The following is a 23,082-nucleotide window of genomic DNA, read 5'->3' as shown; positions in this document are numbered from 1 at the left end:
GTTATTTTTATTATAAATAAAACAGACATGCTTTTTATAACATATTCTAAACACAAAGATGATATTTCTAATGTTTTCCAACGTTCACAAATGGCATATATTTCAGAATCTACAGAAAAAATAAATTAAATTAAATTTTACTAAAATTAGGCAAATCCTTGGACAAAGATGAACATACAAATTTGTTTAATATTAAATTAGTACTGTGATATTGTACACTTTTACCTATATAAATAAATTTATTAGATGCAACATGTAAATTGTTCACAATAAAATCATTGTATTGAGTAGATTTTAAATTTTGTCTTTTGAAATTTTTCAGAATTGGTTTATTATCAAACATTATAGAGATTTCACTTTTCCAATCCAGATAGACAAGATGCCTTTTTAATGATGTATAGACAATGTATATGCAATGTCTTTAAAGTTTTTTAATTTATTAGCTAAGTCTTTTAAAAAACCATTTTTACTTTCATATCTCATTGTCCAAAAAGCTTTTGGAGGCCCCATTTTCTTAATAACCATTACATAATGAGTAATTATGTGATCTTTTGGTGTTAAAGAAATAAGAAATTCTTTTATCAAAATCATGATGCTCTTTTATAGCATCTCTTTTGTAATTCTTGCAACATATTATTTGTAATTTTAGATGTTAGTACAATTTTTAACATTTTTATTAATAGTAAAATTATTTTCCATTTATTGAAATCTTGATTAAATTTTGAAATTATATCGTGTAAAATTATAGGTAAATATATAACTTCTAACGGTACGTCCCTGCGCGCTCGGATTTTATCCCTGGGCACGGACGCGGGGACGTGCGCTCGGTTATCGCTCGTCGGATGCCGGGTTCGTGAGATGTGTTGCGACCGCCGGGCTTTAATTAATTTACAGTAATTCGTGACGCCTCTCGCTGCGCGGTCGTTCGTTGTCGTTTTCTTCGCCGGTCGGTTTTCTTTGCGATGCTCGTAACGCGATTTGACTGTGGATATGCCGGACGCCGGGAGTCGTATCGGTTGCCAGGCAACCGGGTCCGCGCGTGTGCGTTGCTAGGCAACCGTGGACGCTGGCCGTGACACGTGGGACGGGAAAGTCCGAGAACGCTCCGACTTTCGAGATGAGATGGAGCGACAATACTGAAAATGTTCGGTATTGTTGGGAGGAGAAAAATCTGAGAACACTCCGATTTTCCCCAGAAGGGAGGAACAAGAATAGCTCGGTATTCGTTGCGGAGCGAGAAAGTTGAGAACACTCCGATTTCTCGAGAAAGGATAGAATAGGAATACGGAGAACGCTCGGTATTCGTTGAGAGAATCTTCTCTCGCCGTTCTGGTCGGAACGGTTATTTGTGATGGACAGGTCGGAGGAGCGGATAGGACTGGTCTCTTTTCCTAAAATTTGTCGGGTATTTATACCCGTATCCGCGCCACGTGTCACCGTTTAGTTGGTTATTTGTTAAGAAAAATAACTGATCACGTCGTCGATGCGTGACAGCTCGCCGGCACGCGTGTGTCGGTCGGTCGCGGTCGGGAGTATTCGGGCGGCCTCGGATGGCGGGCCGTATTAGCGCGCGCTAGTAACGGAGCATCCGAAAGATGCTCCGTTACAAACTAAACAAAGTGTTTGTGCTGCACGTTGTCCTATTGCATTATATTTCTTATTTAAATATATAAGACTAGGCAAATTAGCTCTATTATGTAAACCATAATCGAAAACCTGTATTTTATCATTTAGATCATTCAAGCTAATAATTTTAGATTTATCACAAAAGTTAAAGAATAAATTCAAATCTCTCTGACAAATGCCTTCTAAAAACGTAATAAATTATCATTAGCAATACAAGATTTTTGAGTATCTTCTTTATGAATTTTGCAAAACCTACAATAATAATTAGCACGAAATGATTCGTTCATTCTCAGTAGCATTGATCCGCCTAAATTATCAAAAATTAATGATATTAGAGTGCCTTTAATACAGGTATTTAAAGGGTATTTAAAGATTCGATAAATATTCCTTCTTTCTCTAAAATTTTAATGATTTTAGATAATACAAGATCTATTCCAAATTGTTTAATATCTGCAGTATAACATAAAGCTAATAAATGAATATTTTCCAAACTTGAATTAATGTAATAAGGAAGATTATTAATGACAAACTAAAATGCTCCAATTTTATGAATACCTGTTTTACTTCCCAAAGGATTACAGACTTCAAATTCATCAAAAAATAATTGAAGTTGGATTGCATTCCTGTTATTTTGGAAAAAAGAATTATTTTTATTATTTTATAAACATCTCCATCAACAAAATGTGTATATACAGTAGTATTGATTTTAATTTCATTAGTAAAGTATTTTTGAATGTTTTTATTATTTAATAAAATTTTAAGCGTTTTTAATAAAGGAATATATGTAGATGTACTAGTAACAGGAATTTGTTTGTAAGACTGAGTCTTACGATCATATTTTTTATCGAATCTAATACCATGTGACACTCGAATAGGCTGAACGAATATGCTCCTCAAAAAATTTATTCCGATCATATTTGGTTAAGTGACCTTCAAATGAATATTTAAACTTATCCATAAGATTTTGACGGTCGTCTAAATTTGGAATTGACACGATATTTTCAAGTAAAGGAAAAATTAATTCTGATATTGTTGCAAGAATTTTAGTTATTGTAAGTTCCGGTAATTTCAATGAATAAAGATTCATAATATAATTAAACATGTTTTGTTGTATATTTTCGCTATTATTACAAATAAGATTATTGATGTCCTCCATATTTAATTGTGGATTATTATCATTATCTTGAGATATAAAAGTAAAATCTTTATCAATATCATTTGACGATTCAGAACTTAAAGATACATTTTGTAATTCCTGATATTTTTTTATACGCTTTCTGAATCCATTAAAAGTTTTAAATATAGCAGGACAATCTGCATAACATTTTAAAATAAGATTTGAACCATCAAATAACATATGATGATTACGCAGATGATTACATATGCACTTAATATCTGATGTTTTGTACGTATGTAAATTACATTCAAAGGACATGTTTGTAAAATAAAAAACTGTAATAATTGAGATACTAACTTAATTATTAAATTAAATATATTTCAAGCTTTTATTATATTTTTAATTTTTGATATAGAATTTCATAAATATATTTTTTAATAAAAATAATGTCAGGAAACTTAAAAAACACTTATATCTTTAAATAAGGCATAACGGAAATTTATATATAGAAATATTAATATTATTTTCAACAAAATAAAATAAAATTTTGATTTTTTTAGATTTTGATTTTTTGAAAAATATTATGACAAATTTTAAGAAAAAAACTTACCATATTTTTTTCTCTCTTTAAAAACAGTGCCATCAAATAAAAACTTGTCATTTCAATCGTTAAGAAAACAAATATAATTTAATTAAATCTGTTGCAATGACTTTTCTTTTGCAGTTTCCATTTTTGTAAAAGTTTCAATAACTTTATTACTGCAGTTATTAGATATGTTGTAGAAGTAATGTTGTATTAATGTCCAAAAATTTTTTAAATCTCCATCATATTCAGTATGAAATACATAATAAACTTTAAAAAGATAATCAATAGTTTTAATTATATCCTTTGTTGGCAATAAAATTAAATTTTTATCAATCTTTAGAAAATATTGGCTAATTGCAAGTTTATTAGGTCCAACTGCAATTAACTTTGGTTGTGTCTTGTTTTCGTCAATATGCAGTGGTGTTGCATTCTAAGAAAAATAAATAAAATAGTAGCGTAATGAATATTTTTGATTAAATAAAAAATTAATAATTTATAGTTAAAATATATACCTGTATAAAAATAATTAATTTTTTAATGATATTTTTTGCTTTTTTTCTTGTTGCAGAGTTTTTCCCTCTAGCAGTAGGAGTACTAATTGCGTTAGAGCAATATATGAATTTGTCACACGATCCCAAACTAACAAATAAAATAAAATATATTAAAATTATTTTATATACTTAAACATTTCATAATTGCAAATAATTTCAATTATTAATTTTATCGAATTTTATTAAATCTTTATCTTCTTTTTCATTTTATAAATTTCTTTTTCACATTATAAATATTTAAAATATGATTAATATAGTCTGGATATGATATAAGTAAAATATCTTTGTCAATATAAGGGAATAGTAATTCGAATTCAACATCAATCTAAAAAAAATATTTTAAAATACTTTCAATTGTATGAAAAACTATAATATTATTATTTAACAAAATTATGATTATAATAGAAATTATTAATAATATTGAAACTTACTAATTCAGGAATATCCAAAAATCTTGAAAATACTTCAAAGAAACGTTCGTTTAAATATAAATATCTTCTTATTTTAAAAATCTCCTTTATTTTATTAATAATATTATCTTTTTGATCTACAGTAGCATACTTCATAAAATCAATGGCATCTTTAATGGCATCTGTTTCATTTATAGGTTCGATAGTTATACTATTTGTATTTTTTTTTGTTTTGTTTTTTTTTTGTTTTAAGTTGCCTGGTGAAATAATTTTCCTACTTCCTTTTCTTTGTACATTAGATAAGCGCGAAGCGATATATTCCGTTTCAGTTTTTGGATCATAAAAATGTCTTATAAATAAATATATTAATAAATAGTTTATTAATATGTACATTTTTGTGTGCGTACGTATGTAAGTGTGCGTATTTAGGTGTATGTGCGTATATCTATTAATATAATATTAAAATATTACGACATATATTAATAATAATTAATAGTAATATAAGATTAGTTAATATTAGTATATTAATAGTTAATATTATTATCAATATGAATATACGAAATACACTTACGTAACCCAAATTCCCTCTCGATTTTTTAAATTTGGGAAAAGTTCAATAATTGCCTCAGCGTATTTACATTTTTCAGAAGACAAGATATTATCAACTTTTTTTTATATTCTAATAAATTTTGAACCACTAATTTTACTAATAATTTTCTATATTTTTCAGGTAAATATTTATTGCTCTCGTAACTTTGAAAAATTTCTTCTCCACATGAAGAATTGTTTATTAGTTTATATAAGCTCTAAAAAGAAAAAAAAGGAAATATTACCAGAATTATTAAAAAAGTATTATTAAAAATCTTACCAGAGTAAAAGAAAGCTTTTAAAGAAATAACAATAAATATATACATATATATATATATATATATATATATATACATATTGTATAAATAATATTAATAAGTAGATTAGTAAAAATAATAATTTTGACCAAACCTCTTTTGATATTATGTCGCTGTCTGTGTGTTTTATTTTCAATTTTTTTGAAGAACATGTTTTTCAGAGTGTTTTTCAGTTTGTTTGATATATCTACTATTTCAATTAAACTTGAACATTCCGGTTGTTCATTACATTTCTGTTCCATATTCGTTAATTGTATTTGATGTTTCCGAAACATTTAATGAAATAGATGTTGATGACCGAGAGTATGATGAGTTTGATAATGGTGTTGACAACTGAGAATCAGTTATACAAATGTAATTTTACATTAAAGTAATTTTAATAAATAAATTGAAATAAGTATTAATATCTAGAAAATTAAAAATAAAATGTATTATAAATTCTTACAAATAACTGAAAGATTTTGTGTATCTTTGATCTTTAATATAACTTCTCGAGGACTCGATTGAACAAACTCTGTTAAAAAAGATCAAGTCTGGCATCATTTACATCAGTGAAAATAAAATATCTATTATTCAATGATGAAATTGTTAGCTCAACTGCAATGTAATACAAAATTATAGTAAATTAGATAGATTAATAAAAGTTCTATTATATTACTAATTATATTACTAAAAATAACAAAAAAATAACAGAAAAAAAACCTTTGTGAACAAAATCTTGATACAAAACAAGCTGTTCCAGTTTAATCCATACTTTTTCATTAGCATATTGTAATATACAGAATACATATGTTTTGTCTGTATTTTTATCTATTGTAAATGCCATGTTGTGGTAATATAAAGTATGCAAAAACCTATAAATGAATTTTGATATTTATGTTTTAATGATTAAAAGTTAAATATTAAATGTATAGTAACTTTTTTTAAATTTCAAGGAAAACGATTTCCTATGAAAATTAAATTACGTAAATTCAAATTCAGGCTTTCCTTTTACTAATGCGTAATTGCATATAAAAAATATTTAAAAAAATTTATAGTCAATTTTTTTATATTCTCTATATTTGTTCATAGAATATTAATAAGAAAGAAGGTTTAGTTTGAATATATGTTTTAATTTCAATATCGAAATTTAGATATATTGAATATATTTACAATAGATATATAAATTGTCTTTTTGATATATGCGATATACACTGTGCATCATTTTACAATTATTTTCTAATCTGTCACCTATTATATGTCATGTATACGGAATGATATATAATGACAACACAATTTTATCGTTATGAAATAAATGAATAATCCTTTTTCTTTTATATATAATTGATAAACAGATTTTAAGTTTAGTATATTACTACATAATAAGCTTATTCGCTGATTTTGGATGACAAAGCTACGATTAAAGAACACACTCGCTGGCAAAGATAGGTATAGGTTAGATTATAGATGAGTAATCTGTAATCTGTATAGATGCGTAAACAAGTACATACAGAATGAAGTGGATATATCGAATATAAAAAAAATAATTAGTCCATATCTCCTGTATTTTACCAATAGTGGCGTTTAATAGTGGATCGTTATCAATATTTCTTCTATTTATTTCACTGTATTCGATTTGGGATCTTCTACTAGAATGCCACGCGCCTGAGTCTTCTCTACGCTTGACCAATCACACTCTTATCTCAAGCAACCAATCCGCTCGCTAATTGCCGCGGCAGAAAGAGCGAAAGAATGTATTATTTTTACAAAAGTTTGGTAGAAAATAATTTTGAAATGTCGCTTATATCAAAAAAATCTATAAAAAGACAATCTTAAATTGATTTCTGAATGAAAAGAATAAATGCTTTTAAGTTATAGGAAGCACTTATAATCTGAAAAGATGAAAAATTAAACTAATAATAACTCACATAATAGTTTAATTAAATTATAATAGCAATAAAATAAAAATGTACATACGTGACAAGACTTATCTACTAAAAGATGAAATAATTCTGTCTTGTATCGTAACAGTATAAAATAAAGCTGAACTGAACATGTCGAGACGCTTCGAGATTCGAAACTATGCCGAAATCACACAAAGAATAATAACAAGTCATCCCCACTCCTGTTATAAAGTAAAACTAACATTTTTTTTGTGTAAATTTTAACATATTGAATAAATACGTACGAATTGTGTTATTTTAACACATTTTTTAAATCATTTTAATAATTTTACATTTTATATTTGTTAAGGTCAGTTAACATAGTAGACATGTGTTAAATTTACATATAAATATGTAAATTATTTAACACAAACATTTTAACAAGGACTGATTTTAACACAAATACAAAATGTTTTTATTGTGTATATGGGCAATCTCATATATCATTATATACATATATTTATGTACATATATTTATTAGTCCCTGACAACGGAATCAATAATAATTGAAAGAAGAAGAAATTAATAAACAATGCACTGCAACTTCATAATCGCGTGTCATCAGATTAAATGCCGAACAGCGAATCGCAATTGATAACATCGCATATAAAAAATGAGTTTACAAACACGAACAAAGCAATATTAGCGAATTATTATTTAATTAGCGATCGATCACTCGATTTATAATAGCGTATTGTACATTAGACATCGCTAATATTCTAACATATTATAAATTCCGCATCTAAATCTTTTTATCGTATAAAAATTTTCATCGGCATCCGGCATTATAAAACTACTCGTATAAATCCTGTAATTTTAAAACAACAAATTAATTTTATAATTTATACAGGCGAATAAGTCTAGTTTACTTTTAAAACTGAATCATGCACATTAAAGAATTAGTTATATTTTTTTATCTATTTTATCTATCTCATTTCTACTTGACAGTGAACTGGTCAGGATCCCGCATATATATATATATATACATACACACAATATGAAACTTTTTTTTATTGGAACCTTTTTGGATTAAAGACGTTACTTTATGATAAAAATAAAAAAAATTTATTCCCGATTTTTCTTTTTTGCCTCTTATTGAAAATTAATGTGCCCGAATAATTATATTTTTGAAAAATTTGGAATTCCCATATTTTTTTTTCAAAGCTATGTATATAAACTAAATAAAACCCCAGAGTTGTTTTTCTGTATGTATTTATTATAAAAAGTTATAATTTTTTAAATCAAATAACTTTTATCCACTCTTTAAATAATTAAATTATACATATAAATTATAAATTATAAATTATACATATAAATAATACAATAAATACGTATAAATTGTACATTTTATTTTTTTGCAAACTGAAATAAATATATTTATTTTACAAACTTGAAAATATGTTCACGAATATTTTTAGATTTTTTGAACTATAATTTTTGACAACAGTAGTTAGTCTCGAAATACTTTGTATGTATAAATACCGTTTTTCACATATCGTTTTTCACATATTATAAAATTTAAATATGTAATGTTGTGTATAAATGTTGTACAGTTAAATTAATTGTATATTGTTTTATTTTTTCTATACTTCTCAAGATAGTTTCAATTTGATGCTTCGTCCAGTACTAATATATGTCGATATTCAAGTTTCGAGTATATAGACATGGAGGGGGAATATTGGCACCGAAAGTGTATCCAAAGTATGTGTGAAAGAGAAAGTTATACGAGTAATACTCGTCCTTTCTACGCATGCGTCGAAATTGACAGATACTATAGACAAGCAATATATAATGTGATGTGAAGAACAATCATGTCATAAATGATATTATATAGGGATGTAACAGTGAAATGTTAAATAAATATTAACATATACCATTATAACACAAAAAATAATTTTTATTGATGTTTAAAATGAATCAATTTTATAAATTTAATATAATTAATATAATCTTTGAATAAATTTAATATAATTTAATATAATCTTTGTGTATTGAATCGGTAGCGCACTTTGCCTTATGGAATGCAAATTAACATAAATTACAATTATATATGCTTTTAATAAATTGCGTTTTATGGTTATCAAACACATTTTGCTGCAAAATATGTTCTGTCATTGCGCTGTCATTAAACACTGAATGACAAACATCGTTAAACACTTTCATAGTCACAATTGGTTTAATATTTTTTCTAGTGCAAATTATATTATAATTTGATTGAATAACTGTTTCAGAACATTGCGTTATTTTTATGACATCATCTGAAGGAAAAATTAAATTACCTTTGTTTTTGACAATAATCAAAATTAAATCTGTCGATTTTGCAGTGACAAAAGTTGCACATTATGTGACAAATATGTCCTAATAATTTTTTTACAACAAATCCACTGATATATTTAAGTGCGTCGTTGATATATGAACTGAGTATGTGTTAATGTTGATAAATAATTATGATCAAATATATCAGTAGATATAATTGATGTTTCTCATCAATTTCAGTGAATAAGCTATTGCTTACATTTTGCAGAGACGACGAGTATCACTAGTATATCTTTCTCTCTTGCACATACTTTGGACACACTTTCGGCTTATAGGAAATATAGGCAATTTCTCCTCCATATCTATATACTCAAAGTATTCAAGAAGAGCTCACATTCTGGTCCTAATTAATTCAATAACAAGTTTTCGAGTCAAAGTATGCTAGCAATTTTCCCTCTTCCATTTATGCGTAGACACAGAGAGACAACGTCTCTGTGTGCGTAAGTGAAAAGGGGAAATTGCTAATATATTGAACTCTTGACACGTGCTAAAGCTATGTTCAAGGAATGCTATTAGCGCTATCTCATGATTCTACTCTTATCGATTATTAGACATAAATTATTAGCATTTTCAGTTTCAAAGTTTTGATCGTTCTGAGAAACGATTAGTGCGCTTTCTGTTTCTAAAACAATATGGATATGCAAGCGTTAAGAAAAGGAAGAATGAAAAAAGTGAGAGTAAGAAGTGCAGTATGATGTCATTAATTATGATCAAACCCACTGCAATTGAGAACGCTATAAAGATAAAATAATTTGATAAAATATCTTAAATAATACATGTTCAGTAATTGCCCATAAGTAATTTCTTCGTATTACATGACAAGCTGTTCATAATCAAGTAAACAAATTTATAGAATTTATCTGAATTTTATATTACTAGACAGTACAACGTTATAGTACTAGACAGTACGCGCGTTATTAATTTTTTTAAATGAAAGAAAGAGTAGAAATTAATATAATATATTATTGACCCATAGATACATACAATACATACAACTGTCAAAATGATTTCCGCTATGACAGCCGTTCACGAAGTAAGCGCAGCAAGAAAATCGATTAGCACATGGCACGCACGCACGCATGCACGCACGCACGCACGCACGCACGCACGCACGCACGCACGCACGCACGCACGCACGCACGCACGCACGCACGCACGCACGCACGCACGCACGCACACACACACACACACACACAAGGGAAAATGTAAAAAATTATTTTTTTGCAACACTAAAAAGTTAATTTTTTAATATTGCAATAATCAAATTATTTAAATTATTTTATAAATGTTAATAATTAAAATAAATAATTTTTTACATTTCCTTCTTAACGGAGGAAACCACTATTTTCTCACGGTTGAGTAATATATCCATTTTGTACTTATAGAAAATAAATTGTAACAATGCATATTTTTGATGCACCGTTCCGCGGCCGTCCATCCACCGCCAAGTGGTGCCCGACCGACGATCCGTCGGACAAAAGGCGCTTTGCGTCATTTTAATCATTCATTAATTAGACTCATAAGATTAATTACGAATCGACGATTGATTATTCGGCGTGGCGTCGCCGAAATCAATCGAACGGCACCGAGCGAATCCGAACCGTACGTAAGAGGAGATCCCGGCTGAGCGAGAGCAATCTCCGAAGATAACCGAATACCGCCAAAAACTACCAGAAATTAAAAAGAATGATCAACTAATTAGAGCGATTGATTATCGCCACGAATCGATCCGCGCTCTGCTCCGCAAGAGAAGCTAAGCGAAATACCGTGGTGAGGATATCCCGCCGCCGTCAGGAAATTCTCGCCTAACGCAAAAGCTCTCTATCTTCCGAACTGACCGCCGCTTTCCTACAACTGCGAGAAAACCACAAGTTCCCTACTCCGCCTGAGTAAACTGGCACGCAATTACTAATCTCTAACCCGCTCACAGCATCTGCTCAAGAGAACGCATCGCTGCAGGTGAGGGTAACCTCCGCTAGGGTATTTCCGGTCGATCGCGCTCCGTGAGCTTCCGAATATAGCGCATCGCCGTAGTGAGGGTTTCCCGCCACCGTTCGGGCGTTCCCGGCCGATCGCTAGTCCTTTCGGATGCATCCGAAAAATCGGAGTGCACTCGATAATTCCATTAGCCATCTTTACGCGCCGCGATTCACGCGATAATAGGTCGGTAAATATTCGATGGATCCGCTGAATACCGTTCGTGTACGAATCACATGCGTAAATATTGACCGCATGATTTATTGCCGCCGTTGCTAGGCAACCGCGCCCGTGACAATTCGCGACCGTCTTAAGACCACAAAAATATCGCGTCCATAATTACCGAGATCGCGTTCCAGCAAATACCGCTGGTGATCTCGTCGAACAATAGTCCGCGCGTATCCGCGCTATACCCCGTATTGGCATACATAATTATTACGATCAAACCATTTCTTAACATTTGCGTTATTTGATTGTGTAACATTCACACTTTTGTTTTGTATTTGTTATTTATTTTATTTTATACTAAATTCATTGTTACGAAAAACAAATCTCTATTAATTGTTTCTCCGACCCGTCCCATCCCGTCTTTGCGCTTAACCAATCCGCATTCGATGGGAAAATCTAGCTCCGTTTTAAAATAAAATAAAAATACAAAGAATACAAACGCTAATTTTTTTAATAGTTATATCTAATATCATTACAAGTATTACAATTAATTTTTTTAAATATAAAAGATATTTTTTGTAAATAAAAAGCATATTAGCCAAGAGTGGATTTTTATATTTACAAATTTCAATTTTTTATTTACATTATCGTAATAATGTAGCAAAATTATTATTATGTAAAACTTTGTAAGGTAAATCATGACAATAGCATCACGTATCGCATGGCCAAGTTGATAACTCGAGAGTCGAGATCTGGAATCATATAGCTCGTGTCACATTACGTATTGCGGACGCGGATCGGATTGGTATTGCGGATTGCTGATCGAAATTTAGCCAATCAAGACAACTTCAGATTCGGATTGCAGATTGCAGAATAGATGATTCTCTATTTTTGCGATCCATTTGTGATCCAAGCCAATAAAATATTGAGTTTTGATCACATGACTTGTTTATGGATGGACAAATAAAAATATTTGTCTGCTGTGGTCACCTGTAGCTCATACAATACTTCAAAAAAATGATCTAAAGACATCGAATGCACAAATGGAGACAGTGGATGATACAAATGGAGACAGTGTTCTTTATTTGTGGGACACATCAATAGAGTGCACTGGGATTGAATAGCGCAAGCTCTAGATCCCAAATTTACAAGTGCACATGATTTATTAATTTTATTTTTTGAAATTTTTATGTTATTGTTTGAAATAAAAATACGAATAATTAGAATAATTAGAATAATTAGAATTATATATAACTTTAAAAAAATTAATAGTGTAAACATATATAATATATGTATACATATACAATTAATTATACATACATAATAGCCATGAAACAGTTTCTTTCTTTTTATATATTAATTAAAATTATAATTTTGTAAACTGAACATTGCCATATACAGTAAATGAATAAATGCATATATCGCAAATTGAATCCGTGTGAACGAAGAATCCTGATTTGCTGATCCGTAATCTGATTCCGATTCGCGTTCGCAATACATAGTGTGATATAGATTTTATAGTACTGGATATGCCTTCTGACTAAAATTGAGATCCGAGTTGATAAAGTTGAAAGAGTAATATTCTGTCCTTTTGTTTCTATATGATAGAGCAAGAGAGCAATATTTTATATCCTTCTTTATCGTGTACTTTCGGAAATTAAAGGATAGAAAATACGACACATTTACTTTTTCTTTTCATTTAAAAGACATATCCAGTATAGGATCCTATAAGATCTATGTGTGTGTCAGCCTATCTTCTCCACGTGCTGCAGAGTGGCTGTAATCAGTACATGGTCTGACATCCCTGTTACTCATCGATCTTGTTTGGCTGATCACAGCCAAAGAAAGGCGACTAGGCTGTGCGCAATTCATGGGCGGAGAAATCTCCTCCTCCTGATGGCTAAGTGGCTGGCTATCGCTCTTGGTTAGCATGCGCACTTTAGAATTAGATGACCAACCTATGTTAGGGAAATCATGTTAGGGAAATAACATAATAAATTCAAAACAGCTCACGTAACGTATCATCGATGAGAAAAATAAAAAAATAAAAAAAACCCAAGGCGCAGCAAAAATAAATATAATTAAAAATGGCATAATCATTAACGCAATATATTTACACTCGTATAAAATATAAAAAAGTTATTGCGTTACTTACACTCGGACATGCACGGTTCTATAAAGAGAAAAATAAAAATAAAGGATACAAAAGAAAAAATCAAAAGTGAGTAGCGTCTTAATTTTTTCAGTCTTTAAAATCATATTCTTTTCGAAACTCACAGGATACTGATGACGTTATCAATTTTACGAATTCTCTTAGTATTTTTCGTTTTGTCCATTTAATTCAAACTAAACTTATGACTTTATTTAACTTCTTTTCAAAAGGGTTTCGTGTAATACTGATGCATAATAAATGCATATAATCTAAAATCACATCTTTAATTATATCAAAATTTGATTATTAATAGTAATGATGAAATTTCATTTTCGTTGTGATGACCTGATTGGCTCTGTTTTAAACGAATCATGCAGCCATCATTTCTGGAAAAACACGCTTTTATTATAAAATTGTAAAGAGATGACTACAATTATATATAACATTATCATATATACAATATATAGAATTATCATATATAGAATTTTTGTTTATATAAAATATTTTCTTATTTTAAATATTACCATATATATATATATATATATATATATATATATATATATATATATATTTATTATATTTTAAATATAATAAAATAAAATATAATAATATAATAAATATATATATATATATATATTTATTATATTTTAAATATTACCATATATATATATATATATATATATACATTTATAATTTTGTTATGTGACTATAATTATCTTAACGCCATTTTACCTTGTATACATCATTATGAACTATTCAATGAACTGAATAACATAAATCTTATATTTAATCTTATATTTAATAAGACAATATTGTATTTTATTTTTCTTTTTTTATTTAATTATTATTACGTATAATAGCTTAGGATTTCGGAAATATCTAAAAGATGAATAGAAGGAATAATTTGAGATCATAGAAATAAGGTACTAAATAATAAGCCTTTTAGAACCAATAGGTGCTACTAGTGAGCAAATCAATCGATTCCATTACTGAAAAATATGAAATAAAAGAAATAAATGTCGTATGTTTCGACTTTTGATATAGATCCTCTTTAATACAGTGATTGGTAATCGCTTAATGTAAAATTTTTCATAAATCTAGGTTGTTTTTATTTAATGTAAGATGTGATATACATATTAAAATTGATACTGTTAAGCGAAATTTGACAGTATATGAATGTTGGGCAACTAATATAATTAAAGAGATATAACGTAGAATCAAATAAAGCGATTTTGTTTAGCAATTTGTTTAACTCTATCAAACCTATGCGTTGCGTTTCAAGTGTTATTCGCGATGCAGTCTGTATTAATAAGTCGAAATTCAGTCTTCAGTCGTTGAAAATGCGGAAATATAATTCAAATAAATGAAATATAATTCAACTTGGGATAGTAATTAAAGATAATTAGATTATAAAAGGAAAGAAATGGGTCTCCTTTTTCGAAATTCTGTTGTATGGAATGCGACGAGAGAAAGATAATAATGTTATGTATATGATACATAGAGACATTTATTTTTATTTCGACGAAGAGAAGAAAAAAATAAATGAGCACATAATAGATTTTCAGAGACATCCTAAGAACTTCGTCAAAGTTAACGTGATTTTAAAAGTTAATGTAATTTAAAACTTAAAGTGATAAATATAAATTCTTTTTATTTACATTGTATATAACATTACATTGTATGTCAATGTTGAATTGGAAGTTAAACTTTCGATTATAGGCATATCATTTAAAAGAAATTTATATTATGCTTTTATATTTAGACAGATTAATGTATGTACAATAAATTTTAATATGCGTCAATGCGCACTGTATCCAATTATATAGGGTGTCCCGTAGCACGTGTAACACCGTTTGTGAGAAGGTAGACGTGAGAAGGGCGCGAGATAAATGAAAATGTCTCATACCATTTTGCGATATTCGCAATAATTTTCGAGTTATTAAATATTAAAGTTGCACAAATAAGAGCACGCGGGAAGAAAGTGCTCGCCCGCTTAATCCGTAGGACGGTCCAGCGTGACGACAATGGCCACGGCGCTCGGCGGAGCGCGCGCGGCGAGGGAAAAGATAGCAGCCGCCGCTCACGCTTCCTATCCTACGGATTAGACGAGTGAGCGCTTTCTCCTTGCGCGCTTTTATTTATGCAACTTTAATATTTAATAACTCGAAAATTATTGCGAATATCGCAAAATGATATAAGACATTTTGATTTATCTCGCTCCCGTCTACCTTCTCGCGAGCGGTGTTACAGATGCTACAGGACACCCTGTATAATGCGTAGTCGCTATTAGAGATTTGCATATCTCGTATGTTGTCGGAACAACTACGATCTAATCATAATATTAAATTCTATGAATTATTATTAAATGTTATCAACATTGTATTATTAAATCTCTTTCTTCCTGGCATTCTAGTTTTGATCTCGCACTTCAAGAATGAGAATTATTTTACAATGTATATACATTATATACGAACACATAATATACAAACATAAATTCGTGTACAGTATATAAGAGTTTAATAAAGTTAACACGTTGATTCCGGAGCCAATTTTGGTGTTCTTTCCATTCGGCCGGCGAGCTAGGTCATATGGAGCATAAACAAAAGATGATACGCTTGGCGCGATTATTCTGTTCCAATCTTTTTCTAAAATTCGGCCATTAACATAGGAAGTAAAAACACAAAAATAAATAAACGTAACTAAAAAATAAATGTAACGACATAAATTTACGTCATAACGTTTTGCGATACATGTGAAAAAAAACCAAATTTATATTTAGACTGCTTTAATAAACTACTATTGAAAAAATGTAAATATGTCGTTTTTATATTTTATGAATCTCTAATCTTATTTGATAAGTTTGACAGTGTCAGTCCATGGCCACGAACCGATACCTAGACGAAAAATGCAATGTTAGACCCTGGGACTGACGCCGGCCAAACGAAAAAATCAATGTCGATCGCTAGGGACCGACGCCGGAGCCAATGTGTTAATCAGTAAAACTGGGAAAATATTTTTATTTCTTTCCAGTAAGCAAGTTTTATTTATTTTGCGGCTTTGTAATATAGATCACACTCTGTGAAATTATTCGCTGTTATTATTTCAGTTTCTCATATCCGTTACATCACCGTCATATTTATTTCATTCGATAAATTCATTATCGATAAATAATTTTCCATGTATAATAATATTATAAAATATGTCTTCAGAATTATGACAACATACAGTGAGGAGCAAAACATACGTAGGATATTTTAACAAAAATAATTTTTTTTAATGTTTCCTTGTAGAATATAAAAAAATAAAAAAGACATTATGTACATTGTTTTAATTTTTCAAAAATAAAATTTAATGATCGTGATATACCATTATTATTTAGTTAATAGTATTTTTTTCTTGTAATCGGTTTTGCATCACTTGTGATTCTTGGAATCTTTTAACATTCAAAATAAATAATTAATCATACACTATAATCATTGATATTGATTACTAGCAATTGAACTGTTTGTAATTAATATCAATTTCACATGTAATTTATCAATATTTTTTTATATATTACTTATATATACTTATATATACTCTGACATTGCACAGGCTTTATTTATCTCTTCTACTATTTCTCATTTTATCACTTTACTGTAAGTTTATAACTTTATCATCGATAATTTATTTTCACATTCCTAAACTCATCGGAAAAGGATGTTAGAAAAGAGATTTCATTGGTTGGATATTACAAGGAAAAAGTTATATGAAACCGAGTATACTCGTTATAACGATATCGAAATCACATTTTGTATCAATATCGTTTCGTTAGTTTGTGTTACAGAATAGCTTTGACATTATAGTATCGCCAGCACAAGTGATGATTGTCGCTACGTAACGATAACGACATTGTTATGAATTTAGAGAACAGGCATACAGATCATTTATAAGTCATAAATCGTTCATAAATTAGTATCTGATCGACGATAATATGAATAAGCATCTTCGTTCATTTTTGTTTCTTCAAGAAAAGTTTTGGATAACGTTTCGAATATCGTTCCTCACCAATCACAAGGCCCATGAATTATATGTTTCATGACTATGTCATATAAATTACGATTCTCATGGATCAGAAATTTCTGCAGATATATGTTCATAATAATTTTTGGAGTTGTTATTTTAAAATTTTGTTTTGTGATCAACATATGAAACAACATGTGATAAACCACGTTTCTGGAATTCGATAACATAAATATATATATATATATATGTGTGTGTGTGTGTGTGTGTGTGTGTGTGTGTGTGTGTGTGTGTGTGTGTGTGTGTGTGTGTGTATGCTGCGATTTTACAAAAAAATTTTTATTTGATAATCAAATATATCAAAGTCAATAGTCTTTTTTAATATTAAAAACACAAGCACAAATATCAGGTCTATCAAAAGCTTATTGACTAGACAAAAGATTTTCTTCAATTTCACGTCATTTTGAATTACAAGTCATTGTGAAAAGATTTACCAAATTTAGCAACAGTTACCATAATTTCTTGATAATTTTGTAACACATTACACGGTAAACCAATAAACGTATAGGAAAGTATAATCATTTTTCCAATTTGTCCATTCAGATTATTTGCCATATTTTTCATAATGCATTAAACCTTGATATGTTTTAGAGCGTAATTCTTTCTGATGAGCTTTGCAGTAATCTGTTCTATCTTTTTCAATTTTTACATAATTATTACAAACCATTGTTGGAATAAACATTGTCCTAATAAGAAAACATTAACACTTTACGGTCCATTCAAAAATATTTGATTAATGTGTTTCAACTTGTCACAGACATGATACGTACTAGACTACGCTTATTTTGATCGATTTTCTTCTTATACAAATGTTGATATTTAAAAAACTATTGAACCCATATTCGAAAAACTTTCATTGTAAAGTTCATTTTTTTCTCTATTATTAAACATCATAAATGTTAATTTTTTGTGAGAGTTTTACTTTCAGAGACAATCAAAATTACGGTCTATTTTAAGCTGGAACAAAGTCAAACATTGAGATAAAACAATAAAAAACATTTTTTATGGTATTTATATATATTTGTTATTATGGTATTTCATATTATGGTATTTCTCTTTAGTATGATAGATTTTCAAACTAGATTCAAGGCATAATCCTACATTACACTGTGGACATATAGTGTTCACATATAGTGCTAAGATCTGTCAATCGAAAGCTCCGAAAGAACAATCCTAACAGTTTGAGCGCTCGTTAATTATTTTGACATAGTTACAAATCGCTATTCATTTATTTCGCATGTTGCCAAACTTATATGCTTAAAACCGCATATATTTTAATTTATTGATAAAACTAATATTGTCAAATCACAGTGCCGTCGGCGGACCGCATCGTTGAAATAAGTACGACGGCATCATGCCGTTGATGGACCGCAAAGTGTTATATATTAATTATATATATATATATTTATATATATAATATATATATATAATATATTTTATATATATATATAAAATTAATTGCTACAACAATTGTTGGCAACATAACAACATCAATATTTGACTATCTAGGAATTTTAAGATGTTGTATTTCATTGACTGTGAAGTAAGATAAATTTAGCACAATTTTAAATATATGATTGTGAATATCAGTTATAAACATACGCAAAAATTGCAAAGATAACGGGATGCGTATAAAAGTCATGTAACGATTCATCTTAAGGGCATATCATAAACATGATATAATCTTGATCTCCTTAAAGAATATCAAATGGTTAATTTGAACTTTCTTTTATAATAAATTTGAGTTAATAATGAAATATGTTTTTTGTTAATATCATTTACTTCGATCGCGCGGCATAGCTGGACAGTCGGCTGGTGGGAGCGAAAGAATTATTCTTTTACGCGTGATTTGACATTTTAAAAGTATTACTGAATTTACCTGCACAAGTTTATACAGTTAATTCATTGTTTTGGAATTACAATAATTATACGTATGATTTTATTTTATAATGTCTGATCATTATTTTACAATAAATGATCGCTTTTGAGTACAAGATTTATAAAAAGATTACAATGCATTAGAATACTGGAGATCGTACGAATCAGATTACAATAAAACAATCACAATGATCATGTTAATTTGTATGGCGTGTGCATTTTTTGTGCTAGTGTTTGTAGACACTAATGGGTCGCGGCTGTTATGTATTGATCCATGTGACCAGGTGTTCAGTGTTCGGCTTAGTTACGCGTGAGTAGAAGAGCACGATAGACACGTGCTGGTAAACGCGAGCACCTTTGATAAGGGATGAATCTATAAAAAAGATAATATTTGGATGTATAATAAGAAAAAATAAAGTAATTGTTACAAAATCCGATGGGGATAGGGGATACCTTTTGTCCTAATATGCAGAGATAAACAGAGATAAACAGATAGCAACTGCAGCACACACACGGTTTTACCGGTCGGGAATCAGATAAGATCCCTGTATTACAATTATGACTGGACAAGCTTTGAAACTTCTACCAGGGATAGAGCAAAATAAATCCTGCCTCGAAATTTCTTAATATGAGAACGAATTGCGTGAATGCAATTCGTTCCCATATTAAGAATCAGCAGATAAGAATCGTTAGCGTAGGAATCGATTTCCTTTTTTTATTAAATGATTCTTTTGCGCATGATGCGATACGGGAGTTAGCTCTTCAACCTGCATTTAACAGGAGATAAATGGTTATGGTTATGGTATTATCAAAAACATGACATAAATAGATTTGGATTTGGACTAATGCTTTAAGTTTAGAATTACTTGAATAGGGAAAAAGTTTCAAAAAAGCCTAACAATACAGAAAATTACATTATAAAGACAGCAAAGCATACGTAAAACAAAAATTTGATATAGATCAAATCCAAAGACAAATCTAAAGACATAGTTTAAGCTAGTGCAAAATCGATCTTGAAATCATTGAATGAATGGGGAGCAGTACGATACAATGAAAAAATAAGTTATTAAAAATGCTAATTGGAACAGAAATCGAGTGAAATAAATAAAAAATAAATAAGTAATTAAATAATTTAAACATAATATAATTTGAACATAATAGAAACATAATAAAGTAACAGAAAATATAATAAACGATATACGGAGTGTTCCCCTCAAAAATGGCCAAGCGATCATATACAGGTAGAGCAGACTAAACTGAGTCAAAAAGTCCTATTTTATTAAAAGTACTATTTTACGATTTTTGCAATAGTTAACAAGTTATTAATTTATGAAAATAGTCAAATTGCAAGCGCGCGATGAGATAGGACCCAGAGACACGCATTCGCCGTTCCCAGGCACGCGTAGAATTGTTGATTACAAATGTGTCGACATTGGTGAGGGGAAGGTGAGAGGAAAGACAGCAGCCGCCGCTCACGCTTTCTATCACGCCGAGACTCGCGTCAACGTTATACGCGCGATTACAATTTTTAAGTATTTTTTTATTCTTTATAATATTTATAGCTTTTTTAATAGCAAAAAATCAAATTAAATAATATACTAACTTCGCAAATGTAGCCTAACATCTCTCCCTCTAAAGTACAAAAATAGAATAAATATTATCACTTTAAACGACAGTTGTAGTTAGTACTCGAATAACATTAATATTCAATTCTCACCATTATGTGTAATTTCAAGAATAAACTTTAAACAATTACCACTTTTTTATACTTTTCATATTAAACACGGCACGACTTTCGAAAGAATAATATTGCGGTGATTATTTATCGCAATTCTAGCAACATTCTAGTTCTCGATAGTTCTAGCAAAATTTCATACTCATGTTTTAAGAAAAGTTCTAGCGGTCGCATATTTTTTAATAACTTTTTAATCTCTGAATCGTGCGCGATTTCATGAAAGAAATATATTAGAGTTTGCAAATAATTTTTATTTTTATGTAAAGCAATTTCGTGTCTTCTTTGCACCAATTAGTTCATCTCATTATTCTCTGTATAAAAGTATTGAATTACAGTTAATTAAAGTTTATTTTTTCGTAAATGTTTTTATAACCATACTTTATAATCATGAATACTTGATTGCTTTTATGTGCAAAATAATTAGAGGATGATTGTAGAGCAAAAAATTCTGTTAGAATTTTTCAAAAAATTTCATGCATATTATAATTACCTATACAAGAAATAATAGCGTTTTTAATAGCGTTTTCGTTTATATTCGTATTTGAATATGATATAATCATATGCATTCAGTATCAGCTTAATTCTTCATATAATATAGAAATATTAGTATCAAAAAATGAATCCAAAATTATTCTTAAAAATTTATTTTTACGTAATTTAAAGATGTTTAAAGTGAGAAGCTGTTATCGAGGCCTATACTGATGCGGCATATAACAATATAGATAACGCATATTTTATATAAAAGTAATTTATATTTCAAATCAAAATTACAAGGATTAATTAATGAATAAAGAGACTGAAACGAAGTCATCGTACGCTTGATGCCATCATTAAATGCGTGAAATCATAGAAGCCTGGAATTAAAAATTATACCCAAACATTTAACATGATTCAGCACACTGTATATGAGATTATTATATATATTTCTTGTAAAAATTGATAAATTCTATGGAACGTGATAACAAATAAGTTAATATAATAGCTTAAGTATATAGGGTATAACATGTATAACATCGTTCGTGAGAAGATAGACGGGAGTAAGATAAATGCAAATGTTTTATACCATTTTGCGATATTCGCAATAATAATAATTTTCGAGTTATTAAATATTAAAGTTACACAAATAAGAGCGCGCGGAGAGAAAACGCTCGCCCGTAGGCCCAGCGTGACGACAATGGTCATCTAGCGTTCGGCAATGGGCGGAGCACGCGCGACGAGAGAAAGAATAGCCGCCGCTCACGCTTCCTATCCGTCCTATAGATTAGGCGGGCGAGCGCTTTCTCCCCGCGCGCTTTTATTTATGCAACTTTAATATTTAATAACTCGAAAATTATTGCGAATATCGTAAAATGATATAAGACATTTTCATTTATCTCGCTCCCTATCTCCTCGCTCCTGTCTATCTTCTCGAACGGTATTACACATTCTACGAGATACCTTGTAGATATAGCAAATATATCAATATAATAGAATAAAATAATAAAAAGAATAAAGAGAAATAGAAATAGGAATATACAATACAAATCACGAAAAACATCAGAATATAAAATAAATGTAAAATTAAACATACTTTGATGCACATTTCAGATTTCATTTCATCATGTCGAAGAAACACTACCTTTTTGCGATTTTGTCAAGTTTACAAAAATATTATTCCATCTGTTTTCATGACATGAA

The 23,082-nt window shown here is 29.3% G+C and overlaps 1 protein-coding gene and 2 pseudogenes across 3 annotated transcripts in view; 1 reads left to right on the top strand and 2 right to left on the bottom strand.

The window, feature by feature from the left end:
* Positions 1-23,082, top strand: part of LOC105429683 (uncharacterized) — a 225,220-nt gene that overhangs the window by 127,732 nt on the left and 74,406 nt on the right. The gene's annotated exons all lie outside the window — the stretch shown is intronic.
* Positions 131-2,247, bottom strand: LOC148937625 (uncharacterized; annotated as a pseudogene).
* Positions 2,953-11,566, bottom strand: LOC148937624 (uncharacterized; annotated as a pseudogene). Its single transcript, XR_016138141.1, has 8 exons — positions 11,362-11,566; positions 5,641-5,819; positions 5,290-5,342; positions 4,862-5,096; positions 4,312-4,639; positions 4,087-4,205; positions 3,842-3,973; positions 2,953-3,759 (listed from the first exon to the last, which is right to left on the bottom strand). The product of XR_016138141.1 is annotated as an uncharacterized LOC148937624 (transcript).

This window comes from Pogonomyrmex barbatus, unplaced genomic scaffold (genome assembly GCF_055798465.1).
Source record: "Pogonomyrmex barbatus isolate J1 unplaced genomic scaffold, ASM5579846v1 scaffold12, whole genome shotgun sequence".
Taxonomy (NCBI): Eukaryota; Metazoa; Arthropoda; class Insecta; order Hymenoptera; family Formicidae; genus Pogonomyrmex; species Pogonomyrmex barbatus.
The sequence above is the reverse complement of the archived record's forward strand: the minus strand, read 5'-3'. Positions and strand labels throughout refer to the sequence as shown.